Consider the following 13085-nt stretch of genomic DNA (forward strand, 5'->3'; position numbering starts at 1 on the left):
ACGTTGTTTCGGAGAGTCTCGATGTCATGACAGAGAGGTGAGAGCGACGTGACGATGTGTGTGTATGAATTTGGCTGCGATGATTTTACGAACTCTTCTCCTCTTCGTTCGCTTATAGCAAGGTTCCAACTTTCTTCGCATGTGTGTGCACATATGTTGAAAACGGTAGCGGTGGAGTATGGACAACAGCGATGTATTTTCAGTCAGACTGATGAAGTGATTGATGGTTATGCTTTCAGGGGTTTTCAACATGACAAGCCCGGAGCAGTTGGTTGTGTTGCTGAACTTTTGTTTTATTTACAATGTCTAATAACAAATGTTTATCCTTATGCTAATTATACCGTTTCATACAGACTAAACGTTACACAACTTTAACCAAGCGGCAGAGTTTTTCATGAGGCGAGGAATAGTCGGCTCATGAAAAACTCTTTAAACTTCTATGAAGAAGTTGGTCAGAGACGGGTCCTGTCACTATAACAGTAGAATCGAGTTCTAGCTATATGAGTCTTATCAACTAATGCACGACGACAATACCACAAAACCACAAATCTTATCTATTGTACCAGCTTTCTCTGGCAGATTTAACAGTGTACCAACTAACCTTGGCAAATTGTCTCTGACTAAGCTCTTCTCTCTACATCGTCTGACCTTAGCGCCGCCGTAGCAGACATTGAGATTAATCCTTATTAGTTCATGGTTAAACTAAACGGATTAAACAGGAACATGAATTTGTAAATTTGTAGGATAATTTGGTTGGTTATATCAAGTTATCTGGCCTAGGGAAAAGCAGCATTTCCTCTGCTAGAATCGTCATGAGCCCATGTAAGGAGCTTTACCGCGCCCCGGGTCGCGTTACTTTCAGAGGATGACTTTCATAACGACCCCCTAAAGACAACTGATATCGAAGGATTTATTTTGATCTTGTTTGCTATATATAGTGTCTCCCATTACTTGTGGTCGAAGTTGGGAGGTAGAATTGAAGTTGTTATTGCTCACCGAACTCGCCTGCACGATTTTTCCCGATCGGCTAACGGTCCTGCCACGTAGTGGGTTTTGCGTCAATCGTCCTCAGGTATTCCTGTCTTCATAGCTGTGGGGGTTGAATGATTGTGCACAACCTTGTCCTTTTGGCCCAGACATGAGTCTTGCTTCTAATGCATTTTGATTCGAAATGTATTCTTTTTCTGTTCTGGTGGAATGTCAAGGTGGAGGTGGGCTTAGTTTGCCTGCATAGCTTGATTTGTTAGTTTGTCTTGATGTCCTTGGCATGGTACTGCCCCGTCTTACCAGTGATGACGTCTTCTAGCTCGTACAGGTTTGCTCCTAGTATCTTTTTGATAACGGCAGGTATAAACTTCGGATTCAGCTTCTGGTTTATATTCTTCGCCTTCGACGAAAGTTCAAATGTGCGCCGCCAAACCACTTCTCCTTCCTTGTATGTAGGTGATCGTTTTCTTAGGTCGTATCGTTTTTTACATTTCTCGTGATTTTCCTTTATCCGTTGCTCAATGAACTCCTGGATTCTCCGTATTCCCGCTAAACGCCGATCTTGCACTTCCGTAACTTCTTCTTCTGTGTTCATGTCCCGTAGCTTATATAGTTCCGTGTGGAGCACCAGATCTCTTCCAAAGTTTGCGTAGTGCGGGCTCACTCCAGTAACCTCGTGCTTTGCGCTGTTGATCGCTGCTGCTATAGACGCTAGATGTTCGTCCCAATTCCGATGGTCGTCGTCAATGAGAGAACGAATGCACGTGACCATCACCCGGTTGACTCGCTCCGCGTTATTTACCATTGGGCAATAAAATGCGGTCTTCATATGTTCTATCTTGTGGCGGGCCAGCATTCCGCGGAATACTGCTGACTGAAACTGCTTTCCATTGTCGGAAAGGATTATTCTGGGATACGAGAATTTCAGAAATACCTCCTTCTCTAGAAATTCCACAGTTTTTGCTGAGTCCGCCGAACGCATGGGGTGGATCACTACATACTTCGTCACCCAATCCACGACAACTAGTGTTGCGGTGTTTCCCTTTTTCGAGCGTGTGAAGGGGCCTACAAAGTCTATCGAGACTAATTCCCACGGTAGTTTGGCTGGTTTTCTCGCTCCCATTTGAGGCATTAGCGTTGAGTTCGACGCCTTGCTTGCCTTGCAAGTCTCACAGTTGCGTACGTAATGATGGATGTCATCTTGCATCTTCGGCCAGTAAAAGTTCGCCTTTATCTTATGTAGAGTTTTGTACATTCCTAAGTGAGCCGCCGCTGGGGCGTCGTGAAAACGTTGCATTATCGCCTTCCGTTGTTCTTGCGGAACCACCTTTCGCCAACGATGTATTAAGGCTCCGGTTTCGTCGGTGATTCGACAATTTTTGTAGAGTTCGTTGTTTGCCACACGAAACTCCGGGAAACAGTCCGGTTTCTTAGTGACTCGTGTCATCATCTCCTTATACCACGCGTCTGTTGTGTTATCTAGTGTGAATGCTGCCATGCTGATGATCCTTGAGAGAGCGTCTGGCACTACGTTAATTGTACCTTTACGGTACTTGATTTCGAAGTCAAAAGCGTTCAATCGAAGTAGCCAACGACTCATTAGTGCAGTGGGGTTTTTTAGTGATTTAAGGTAACTTAACGCTGCATGGTCACAGTAAACTATGAATTTCACTCCTTCGATGTATCCGCGGAACTTTTCAATCGCCCTTATTACCGCCAGGCATTCTCTTTCCGTTACCGAGTACTTCCGCTCCGATGATGATAGTTTCTGTGAGAAATAGCAGACGGGGTGCTCCTCTCCATCGACCTCTTGGGTGAGCACTGCTCCGATGGCCACGTCGCTTGCGTCACATGCTATGCTGAAGGGCTTGGTGTAATCGGGCATGATGAGAACCGGGGCTGATACTAGTGCTGACTTCATTTTGAGGAAAGCTTCGTTTGCCTGATTTGTCCAGCGAAATTTTAGTTTTGTTTTCGTCAATTCCGTGAGTGGTGCCGCGACTTCTGCGAAATCAGATATGAATCGTCGATACCAATTGCACAACCCTATGAAGCGCTGAATATCTTTACGAGACTCTGGGACCGGAAACCGCACGATACAATCGATTTTCTCACTGTCCACTTGCCATCCCTTTTCGTTCAGTACATAACCTAAGTATTTGATCTCTCTCCTGCAAAACTTGGATTTGTCTGCCGATATAGTGAGCTTTGCTGCACGCAACCTACGGGCTACTTCCTCCAGCACTCTAACATGTTCTGCAAATGTCCGCGAGCATATGACTATGTCATCCAGATAATGGAAAACGAATGGCTCCAAGTCCGCAAACAGATGTGTCATCACTCGTGCGAGTGCTTGGCTAGCGGTGCATAATCCGAATGGGACCACCTTAAATTGGAAGTGCCCTCTGGCCGGCACCGTAAACGCAGTGAGCGGTCTGGATGATGGGTGCAATGGTAGCTGCCAGAACGCATCTTTTAGGTCGATTGTGGAGATGAATTCGCAACCTCCCAAGTTTCCTAGGATTGCTGAGATTTGAGGAATCGGGTAGCCTTCGTTTACACTAATCGAATTCAGATGTCGAGCATCCAGACAGACTCGGTATTGTCCCGATTTATTCTTCACCGCTACCAATGGGTTGTTCCATGACGATAATAAGGATTCTTCGATTACATCCAACGCAATCATCCTATCAATTTCTCTGTTGACTTCCTGCAATACGTATTGTGACATTGGATAGTACCTTTGCTTTCTTGGCACCGCGTCCCCTATGTCGATCCTGTTTTCGTACATGTTAGTCCTACCCAATGTGCATCCCCTGCTTTTGGAAACCGTGCTATTACCTCATCCAGTACTCTGATGCGCTCTTCTGGTGAGAGGTCCTTCATTGCATCATCTGTTGTAAAATTTTCCTCTTCCGTTGTCGTGCCGTGTACCATATAGCAAGTCGGTTTGACGCCGAACTTGTTCCAGAAGTCCATGCCTAGGACGATGCAGTCTGGAATCGATGGGATGAGAAGGGCATGTAGTATATCATTTCGATTGTTGTAAGCTATTGGAAGTTGAACGTAATTGTTAACGGAGTGGTGAGTGCCGTCCGCTGTCTTTATGCCTCCTGCAATTGCTTCTCTGCGCAACCCTAGCTCTTCTGCCAAATGTGTGTAATTTCCTCCGAGGAGAGAACAATTTGCGCCGCTATCAAGCAATGCAGTAAGCTCTCGTCCTAAAACGCTGATGATTGCATGTGGTCTATTGTCAATTCCGGGGTTGATTATTATTGTTTTGAAATGTTGAACATCCATGTTTCTGGGGAAATCTGCTGACCGGAGCGAAGAATCCTTCCCCTTAACTATTGATTCCCCGCTTGCTGGTTTCCCGCATCCGTGCGGCACGTGAAACAGCTTCGCAGCGAGTACCCTTTCCTTCCGCAACGATAGCAAAATAGCACCGCTTGTGGTTTCGAACAGTCCATGAAGCGATGGCCTTCTTCATCGCAATTCCAACAGGTCATACGAATATTGTTCTCCCTAGCTTGTTGAATTCCGTTTTGGTCGGTATTACCCTGACTTTGCTGAAGCCACATTGGCTGTTGTTGCTCTGAAGTCCATGTTTGTTGCCGCTGTGGAGCTTGAAGTTGCTGCATCGCATTCGCCGCCTGACTGGAATGTGGGTGTGCTTCATCCTGTCGCCAAGCGTCTTGTTGTTTTCGTGTGCTAGACTGTTGGCTTGAACGCCACCGTTGTTGTTGGCCTGTTTGGATTTGGTTTTGTGTATTGCATGGTGTTGACTGCCGCGCTGCGATGTGGTCTCCCTGGTTCTGTGATGAACCGCCTGATGCTTTCCAAGGTCTTCGGTCGAATTGACCCCTCAAGGCATTAACCTGTTGTACAAGTTGGTCCATCTTCGTGTGTGTCGGGTTTTCTTTTATTTAAAATGAAGACACAATCATAATTATAGTTTACTTCAATATTGTGTATATTTTTTCAAATTATGTTTCTTTTTTTTCACACACGAAACCCACGAAACCGATCACTATGACTTCTGTCACAAAACTGACTTTCCTCTTCCCAAGCGTCGTCCAACATCGAACCCAATCGCAGTTTTTCGCTCTTCTTTCCTCTCCGCTCAATCAATTATTCGCTCCTGCACTCTAATACATTACATAACAAATTTGGGTTATATTTTATTTATTTTCTTTTTAATATTATTTTACTTTAATGAATAAGTTAGCATTATTATACTGTCAACATTATTGTCTTATTCCCTACATCCTTCACCTCCTCTACTCTTAATTATTGTTAATTCTAAATAATCAATATATATCATTATAGAAATTATCTGTATATTTTCAATGTTGTTTTTGTTATAGTTATAGTTGTTATAGGAACAATTTACTACTAGTCTAGATAACTAGTCTGATGAACTAACGTGCGTTACGGGAGCTGTAACAGAATAAATCTGGAAAGAAAAATATCATTATTTTTAATAATAATAGTATTTATATGGAACGAGACTTACCATGGCACGATTTAAAATGGTACGTACTTCAACGCGAGGGGCGATGCACTTATGTATTTTCGATTCAGTCCGACGTATTGAATAATATTTTGATGTAATTTTCGTGTATTTCCGCGTATTAGGTGAAATAATGTATTAAACTGAATTAAAGTGAATTGTTGTGTATTAATGTAATATTTGTGTATTTTAGTCACATAAACGGATTGAAATCGAATATTCGTATATATTGACCATACGACTTTGACATTTCAGTGTTTACGATTGATTTCAACAAAAAAGTACTGAATTTATTATACAATGAGCATTAAAATTTTCTTCGGGGATTTTTCAACATCGTTTGATTTAAACCATTGCATTTTATATTTTTCATAACATTTTGATGAAAATCATTGCATTTTACGAGCATTTTATTATAAACTTTGTCGAACAAAGGGGTAGAATTCAATCCTTCCAATCCAGAGATGCGAATCATATTCTTGGCCCGGTGTAGGATGTTTTAGAATGGAAAATAATGTCGACTCTTTGGCCGTAATGTATCTATCTCGGTATTAATTGTGCTTGCCAATCGAATTTGATATTCATGCCATATGGCAGGCATTGGAAAACATTCAAGAATTGTGGAAATGTCGGGTAATGGATACAAATGCTAATATAACACTGCCAGATTCAAGAAATATATTTCAAAGACGCGATTGTTTTCGATTTGGTAGAAACATGTTCATTATATTTCTCATCTCTGTGTTCTCATATTTATGTGCTATTGGATAATTCAATCCAAGTCTTGAATATGTTCACCGAACCAATATGGCGAATATGAACCCCTCTGCGATGCATTAATGTTTGTATTATTCGAGGCATTAATCACGTCTCGATGAAAATCCAACAGTCGCACATGGAATGTTGTTAATATTTTGGACCTCAGCTGTTGATATCCCACAAACCAAATTTAGGATCACTGCACCTGATCGTAAACGTGGGTTGTCGAATGTCTGAGATGATTTCTTGTATGAAATGCAAGGGGACTGGCAGATCCTGGAAATGTGTAGCAAATATTGGTTTGAAATGAATAAAGAGGATTCTCTCGCATAGTATAAACAGCTACGCTACCAAACTTTTCTTTTCTTTTATGTGCGTTTTCTCACGTAATGACGATTGTGCCCGTATTTAGATGCATTTGATTATGTTTTTTGCATTATTTGCATTGAAATATGATGTTTGAATTTCTCGTGTAATAATGTGTATTTATGACCAATTTGTATTTTTGTGCAATATTTGTATTTCCGTGAATTAATTGTATTTTGTACATTATTTGTATTATTATGCATTATTTTTATTCGCGTATTTTTGATTCATCATTCGACAGTAGTGAATCGCCCCTCGCTTCAACGTACTTCAACTAGTCTTCTCTTTCATGGGTTGAGTTGTTTATCTAGCTATTCACCAGTCATTGGAAGAGCTTACAAGGCTCTAGACAATCAATCTTGCATCAAAACCAGAGAATTTTCAACAATATTCTCAGTTCATCTCAGTTTACACTTTATAACACTTTACTCAAGGCACCAGCTGATCTTGTTCATTTGCTTCTTTAAGATACATCCGGGCCAAACGTCCTCTCAGAGACGCACCAATACACTCTGAGATTGGATTTCTTCATAACATCCACTCTTATCAAACGTTTTCAAAAACAATTACTGTCCCCTATCGTGGAAATCCCAACCATATGCTCAATTCATCTTAGTTTACACTTTCTAACACTGTACTCAAAGCAACAGCTGATCTTGTTCATTTGCTTCTATAAGATCCATCCGGGTCAAACGTCCTCTCAGAGACGCACCAATTCACTCTGAGATTGGATTTCTTCCATGTGATCCACCCGGATCGAACGTCCACTCAGAGACGCACCAATCCAATCTGAGATTGAATTTCTTCCATGTGATCCACCCGGATCGAACGTCCACTCAGAGACGCACCAATCCATTCTGAGATTGGATTTCTTCCATGTGATCCACCCGGATCGAACGTCCACTCAGAGACGCACCAATCCATTCTGAGATTGGATTTCTTCCATGTGATCCACCCGGATCGAACGTCCACTCAGAGACGCACCAATCCACTCTGAGACTGGATTTCTTCATAACATCAACTTTTATCAAACGTTTTCAAAAACAGTTACTGTCCTCTATCGTGGGAATTCCAATCATATGCTCAAATAATCTCAGTTTACACTTTCTAACACTTTACTCAAGGCAACAGCTGATCTTGTTCATGCAGTCATGGCTAGAGCCTACCAGGTTCTTCAAAATCACTCTTGCATCAAAACCAGAAAATTTCTAACAATATTCTCAGTTCATCTCTGTTACACTTTCTAACACTGTACTCAAGGCAATAGCTGATCTTGTTCATGCAATCATGGGTAGAGCCTACCAGGTTCTTCAAAATCACTCTTGCATCAAAACCAGAAAATTTCTAACAATATTCTCAGTTCATCTCAGTTTACACTTTCTAACACTGTACTCAAAGCAACAGCTGATCTTGTTCATGCAATCATGGCTAGAGCTTACCAGGCTCTTAAAAAATCACTCTTGCATCAAAACCAGAAAATTTCTAACAATATTTTAAGTTCATCTCAGTTTACACTTTCTAACACTGTACTCAAAGCAAAAGCTGATCTTGTTCATTTGCTTCTATAAGATCCATCCGGGTCAAAGTCCTCTCAGAGACGCACCAATTCACTCTGAGATTGGATTTCTTCCATGTGATCCACCCGGATCGAACGTCCACTCAGAGACGCACCAATCCATTCTGAGATTGGATTTCTTCCATGTGATCCACCCGGATCGAACGTCCACTCAGAGACGCACCAATCCACTCTGAGATTGGATTTCCTCATAACATCCACTTTTATCAAACGTGTTCAAAAACAGTTACTGTCCTCTATCGTGGGAATTCCAATCATATGCTCAGTTCATCTCAGTTTACACTTTCTAACACTTTACTCAAGGCAACAGCTGATCTTGTTCATGCAATCATGGGTAGAGCTTACCAGGCTCTTCTTTTTCGTCTTCTTCGTCGTAACCTGCGCCTTCTTCGGAATTGGTAATGTATGGCACCGTGGATTGATCTTCGTTTCTCTCGGCGCGTTCCAATGCATTCACTTTTGGATATCTTGGAGGCTGTGATTGGACGAATGTCCTTGCGGAATTTCCTGGCGTCGCAAAATTTGGTTCTAGCAGGGTAGTATGTGGAACTGGAATTCTTCTTTGTCGATGTAGCAGCATTCTGGTTTCGTCATAGCTTGTGCACACTTCGACCATGTCTTGGAGATCTCTCGGACGTGCTGCCGTAACTATCGCCGCGTAGTCGGCGTTCATGTTTTTCTTGACGATGAAGAACTTTTCCTCCTCAGTCATTGGTGGTGCGATGAAGCGAAAGAGTGCAGCAATGTCCCGGTAAAATTTGGCAAAAGATTCAGTTTGTCCTTGGAAGCGGAAGCTGGCTTCTAGTCGAAGTATTTGAGCGTATCCGCTAGGTAGGAATTCCCTCCGGATTTCATTTTTGAAGTTTTGCCAGGAATAAAGCCGGCGTTGAGACATGGCCCGAGCGTACCAATCCAGGGCATCATCTTGTAGTAGATGTTTGATAGAAGACAGCAATGTTTCGTCGTTCATCCCTTCCGATCCAGCAAAGGTTTCTACCCGGTCCAGGAAGATGTTAAGCGACGTGGTGTCCTTCTCTCCCCGGAATTTGAAAGGCCAGTTGTGAACTGCTTTCATCATTCTTCTATCTTCCCATCGCTCTGTCCGTGGTGTTCTTTCTCGTCGTTCCCTCCGTGCTAACCGTTCCACCAGATCTGCATAAAGGCTTGCATTATTGGAGATGATGTTTCGGAATGTAAGGTCGTTGTTCACGTTCTGTATGCTTTCGTTCTCGTGTTGCACCGCATCCGCTCTCTGCATCGCTCTTCCCCTGCCGTTGACGTTGAAACGCGCATCTTGTAAGCCTCCTATCGTTAATCCTCTTCCTCGACCTACGGCTAGTGGGGAACTAGTTGCCGACAAATGAGGCTCGTAATCTTCTCTAATTCTGGTATTGTGTGAATTCTGGTTGCTTTTGTCTCCGGGAGCTCCGTTCACTCTTGGTGGTGGAATCCCGACTGTGTTTCTCCTGTTACTGAAACTTCCTTCTTCATATGGCATTTCGTCTTGTGCTGCTCCTGCAAAACCAGGGTCGATTGGGGTTGTGGATTCGATGTTTTGCTGGTGAAAATTGTTTTCCATTCCTAAGGGCGAATACGCTTCGTTAGAGTTTTTCTGTTGCACTGGGTAGCGATTCCCGTTGTCTGCCTCCTTCTGACTCCTTTCTTCTTGTAGAACTGGCACTAATACTGCACTCTCACCGCGATCTGTTCGCTTCTCGTAATGTGTTAATGCACACTCCACTTCGTCTATTAGCACTTTGACAAGCGAGCATAATGTATCTTTTATGCTCACGAAAGCCGCGAGAGGTTGAACGATTTCCAACCTGGTTTTATAATGAAAGAGACGCGAGCGTAATTGAGCGATGGCAAAGGTGTCCTTACTTTGGACTGCGTCATCCACCAGCTTTCTAAGCTCTCCGATTCTGAGCTGACAAGTTTCTAAATTCGATGTCGAGCTGATTACGTGTTCTGAGCTACGACATGCTGGTTCATGGAGTTGATCTTCTTGTGCCATGAGATCTTTTAGCTTTAAGACCTTGTTTCGGTGTGTACAAGGCCCGAGGTTGACTACGAAACGAAGTGCTAATTCGTAGTCAATCTCCTCGTTAGTTAAATGTGTTAAGTCCATATTTAATTTGCTTATCAAGTAATAATCCTAACCAACCATATATGCTCTACCCACTTCGTGTGAGTTAAAATATCCACAAATCACAAAAAGCCGCTAGATTTAACTAATTTGTAACGGTAACTACGTGGGATATTCAGTTGGGCGCCAGTGATACGAGTGGCCGTGTAGGGGGAATGAGAACCTACACCGGCTCCGGTGGCTCGAGTCAAAAAGCGCAAAACCCAACTTTTAGTTTACATTATTTATTTACACATTGTATATGCCTGGCCCTTCTGGCCTCCTCCTATTCTCTTGCCCTATCACTTATCAATGACGCTCTCGGCGTGCATATAATAGTTTGCACTTAAAACTAATCTTCAGAGTGTACTCACGAGCCCTCCACTCAAGCAACATCGATGCTCAACCACCTGATCATGACGCACGCCAGCTCTGCAACAATCCTCGGGGTTCTGGTCGTTCACTCCACACAATCACATACACAGTCGACACCCATCGTGTCCGCCACCGTAGCAAAACTCCGAATCCTTAGGTGCGTCGGGTCTGACTAGGCCGAGGGACCTGTCACGCCTGTCGTCGGCCTCTGGTCGCCGTGCCATGTCAGCGTCCGAGACGTCGGTGCACCCAATCTTCCGTCTTGACACCGCCTCTGGGGACAATCGCTACGACGAAAAACGCTTGCTGGGTCGCCGGAATGAAACCACTAAAAGGAAAAAAAACACTGTCGTTCGATACGTTAGTGGTTGCTCACCACCATGACAAACGCTCAACTCACCCTATGTAGGGGTTTTTTGATGACTCCGCACGCTCTTCCTACGCGACCCACTCCAATGCCACTCGGTGTGAGTTCAGGCTCGCGTCGGTCTCCTCGAAGTAGGGATCAATCTTCTAAACCAAACGTAATTTGATTAGCATCACGCCAAATGATTTGGCTCTGTGGTTCCACTCACCATGTAAACTTCTCGCAACCGTTGTGCTCGTTGCTTTCACGGGGTGCCAATCCAATATGGCGATCGATCCGAATGCTGCACGGACACGTGTCGATCTTATTTCGTGCTTATCTAGGAACATACTCTAATAAAGCCACGGTTGCAAGTTAAGGAATGTCGCACTCACCGTCGGTATTTCGGTATATTCCCCCGGGAAACCACCTTCCTTCAGCCAGCGATGTGGAAGTCAATTTTCTAGCGCATCGACAATGGCGACCACTTCTGTAAGCGAAACCATAGAGTACATGTGGAGGCCATCTTTGTCTCGATTGAACTTACCCAGCTTGGCACGCTTCCGAAATTACAATGCTGTGCTTTTCTGCTGGTTTTGTGTTCCGATTTTGTTATTTTGGCCACTTTCAATACCGCGGAGGAATATTCCCAAACCGAATTACCGAAAACCGAAGCTTTCCTACGCTCTGTCGTAAAGCACGCTCTATGCAACGGTTGCGCAAACTTTCTTCGTCGTTCGACGCGACCGAGCGACCCGTGAGCACTAATTGTGCCAAGTCAAGATTGGCTTGCTGGAGCTGTCGTGTGAGTGTAATGGTATTCACGCGGTAGCGGAGCCTTCTAAAGCGACGTTGTTTCGGAGAGTCTCGATGTCATGACAGAGAGGTGAGAGCGACGTGACGATGTGTGTGTATGAATTTGGCTGCGATGATTTTACGAACTCTTCTCCTCTTCGTTCGCTTATAGCAAGGTTCCAACTTTCTTCGCATGTGTGTGCACATATGTTGAAAACGGTAGCGGTGGAGTATGGACAACAGCGATGTATTTTCAGTCAGACTGATGAAGTGATTGATGGTTATGCTTTCAGGGGTTTTCAACATGACAAGCCCGGAGCAGTTGGTTGTGTTGCTGAACTTTTGTTTTATTTACAATGTCTAATAACAAATGTTTATCCTTATGCTAATTATACCGTTTCATACAGACTAAACGTTACAACTCTATCTCAAAATCGGGGTTTGAAAGAATGGGAGCGGCGATCAACCGTTCTTTGATCGCTCGGAATGCTTCGTCCGCTTCTTTGGACCAACGCACAGTCTTGGGCTTTCCTGCCAAAAGATCCGAGATTGGCGCTGAGAGCGTGCTGAAGTCGGAAATGAAGCGCCGGTAATAGATTCCGAGAAAGCGTCGGACTTGTCGGATGGTACGCGGTGCTTCGAAGTCCAAAATTCCTTGAACCTTCGAAGGGTCGGGTCGGAGTCCATCGCAAGACAGCAAGTATCCGAGAAACGGCACTTCGGATCGGCAAAACTTAGACTTTTCAAGGTTAATCGATAGATTAGCCTCACTTAACCTTCTCGCGACTTCTTCCAGGAGACGGACATGTTCCTCGAAGCTGTCACTGGCCACTATGATGTCATCTAAATAGACAAACACCCACGGCTCTAGCTCTCCAGCCCCGAGGATCTTGTCCATCAACCTAGATAAAGTAGCCGGACTGTTAGTCAGACCAAATGGGAGACGGGTATATTGGAACATTCCACGTCCTTGGATACAGAACGCGGTAAGAGGCTTAGATTCTTCGCTCAAAGGTATTTGAAGAAAAGCGTCCTTCAAATCAATTGTGCTTAAATATCTAGTCTTGCCCAATCGTCCTAATATACGACCGATGTGCGCTAACGGATAACTGTCACGTTTAGTACGGGCGTTAAGCTTACGCGCGTCCAGACATAAACGGACAGTGCCATTAGGCTTTTTGATTGGGACCGCATTCAGAGCCCATTCCGAAGATGACTCTTCAATGATTCCCAGACGAAGTAA

General features: G+C 43.8%; 1 long non-coding RNA gene across 1 annotated transcript; it reads right to left on the bottom strand.

Annotated features, from left to right (window-relative positions):
* Positions 1-11100: 11100 nt before the first annotated feature.
* Positions 11101-11788, bottom strand: LOC134220835 (uncharacterized). Its single transcript, XR_009982075.1, has 4 exons — positions 11595-11788; positions 11443-11537; positions 11277-11387; positions 11101-11214 (listed from the first exon to the last, which is right to left on the bottom strand). It is a non-coding gene; the product is annotated as an uncharacterized LOC134220835 (long non-coding RNA).
* Between the last annotated feature and the right edge of the window lie 1297 nt (positions 11789-13085).

Source organism: Armigeres subalbatus, chromosome 3 (assembly GCF_024139115.2).
Source record: "Armigeres subalbatus isolate Guangzhou_Male chromosome 3, GZ_Asu_2, whole genome shotgun sequence".
Classification (NCBI taxonomy): domain Eukaryota; kingdom Metazoa; phylum Arthropoda; class Insecta; order Diptera; family Culicidae; genus Armigeres; species Armigeres subalbatus.